The sequence below is a fragment of the Ursus americanus genome, chromosome 13 (genome assembly GCF_024610735.1).
Source record: "Ursus americanus isolate L20-20 chromosome 13, mUrsAme1.1.p, whole genome shotgun sequence".
Lineage (NCBI taxonomy): Eukaryota > Metazoa > Chordata > Mammalia > Carnivora > Ursidae > Ursus > Ursus americanus.
The window spans coordinates 22,521,145-22,523,015 of NC_142139.1; the positions used below are offsets into that span (position 1 = coordinate 22,521,145).

A 1,871-nucleotide genomic window follows, 5' to 3' on the forward strand; every position below is an offset into this window, starting at 1 on the left:
GCACAGGAAGAAAGTGATGAGAACCCGTGATGGCAATAGTGATAAAGAATTGATTTAGAAATTGCTCCACTATAGCCGACAGGAAGTAGTTGAAGCTAATGCTAACTCTGCAGTAGGATGAAGGATGTCGGTCCTTGATGAGACACTGATAATGGCTTTGAGAAGTTTTTTGAAGTTTCTACTTTGTCTTTTTTCTACCTTTTCTTACTAATTAAGAAGATAATTCTACAGTACCCGAGCATAATTGCATTATATAGTTTGTGAAAATATCGGCCAATTGGAGTGACTGTCAATTCATTTGCTAATAAGATCCCTATAATATACTATAAGGGACTCTAGAAAAGTTTGTGTATACCTCAGTCAATTCTCCATTTTTTTTTTAAGATTTTATTTATTTATGTGACAGAGGGACAGCCAGCGAGAGAGGGAACACAGCAGGCGAGTGAGAGAGGAAGAAGCAGGCTCCCAGCGGAGGAGCCCGATGTGGGACTCGATGCCGGAACGCCGGGATCACGCCCTGAGCCAAAGGCAGACGCTTTAACTACTGCGCTACCCAGGCGCCTCTCCATTTTCTTAAATTAAAAAACTTCTTGTGCTTGGCATAAATTAAAATTGGAACAACACAGAAAAGATTAGCCTGGTCCCCACACAAGGATGACACGCAAATTCCCGAAGCGTTCCATATTTTTTATCTAAGACCAAGAAAATACACAAATGCTGTGAAGAGCAGCTCCAGTTCAAGAAGGAGGAAATCAAGACTCTGCCAAGGAGGAAGAAACCAAGAAATAAAACTCCTTCTCTTTGGTCTGTACATAATGACCTCAGCAATAACACAGATCACTTATTCAATAAAACAAACCTTTACCTGCCAAAATAAAATTCTTAAAGATTACTATTTAAGAGTGCAAAAATTGAGAGATGTCCCTTAAGTGATGTCAGTTTGCTTATTTAGCGTATTTTGAAGAGATGTTGAAGAGATGTTAATTTCCCGTTAATGTCCCAGTTGACTTGACTAGAGACCAGAGCTCCGTCACCCACACCTCCCACAGCTCACTCTCTCTCCCCCTTCCTCCATGTCATTTCTCTCTCTCCCTTTCACTTTTTTGTCTTCTTTGCGGCTTTGCTTTCTGAAACATTACGAACAGGTGGAATCATAAAGAGGTAAAAGAGAGATAAAATACATTTGTGTATGTAGGGAAGTTTTGACTTGATGGAATTTATTATAAAAAACAGTACCCAAAACTTCAGTCCCTGTTCTGCAACTTCTAGCTATTCCCTGAGCTGGACTCTGGTTTTTACAAGTTGGCTATATTTCCCAGAACTCACTTTCCTTAAAGTCCTGGGCTAGAGTTTGGCTACATTTGAGAGGCAACAGTGATACCACAGCCATAAATCTCTAACGGTCTTTTAGGAAGGTTTATAAAAGACAGACACAGAACTGCCCAGCGTGGCAAACTTGTTTTGCTTTCTTCTGTTTTGCCTCCTGGTCTTCCTCCTGTCTGCTAGCCTCAATGACCAACAGCCACCTCAGTGACACCATCGCACCCTTGGCTACGGGCCCACACAGAGGCAACAGTTTTCCATAGACTTCTCTGCCAACTGACCTTAATGGTCCATGCCTTTCTTCCCAGGTTTCCCTTCAAGGTCACACCTGTCCACATAGACTTTGAGAAGCCTGATTTTAACTTTTGTCCTCTAACTGCTCCTCTAGTCCTTTCCTTACCCCCCTTTTCTCACAATTATGTAGTGCCTTGTTTCTATTGTAAATTCTTATTTTATATGAATCAAAATGTTTTTGCTTCTCTGGTATTACACGGAAATACTACCTTCACCCAACTTCAGTTTTTACTTCTTTTAAGTTATTAAAGTTT

The 1,871-nt window shown here is 40.7% G+C and overlaps 1 pseudogene; it reads left to right on the forward strand.

The window, feature by feature from the left end:
- Positions 1-594: 594 nt before the first annotated feature.
- On the forward strand, positions 595-689 carry LOC123793417 (U6 spliceosomal RNA; annotated as a pseudogene).
- The last annotated feature ends 1,182 nt before the right edge of the window (positions 690-1,871 follow it).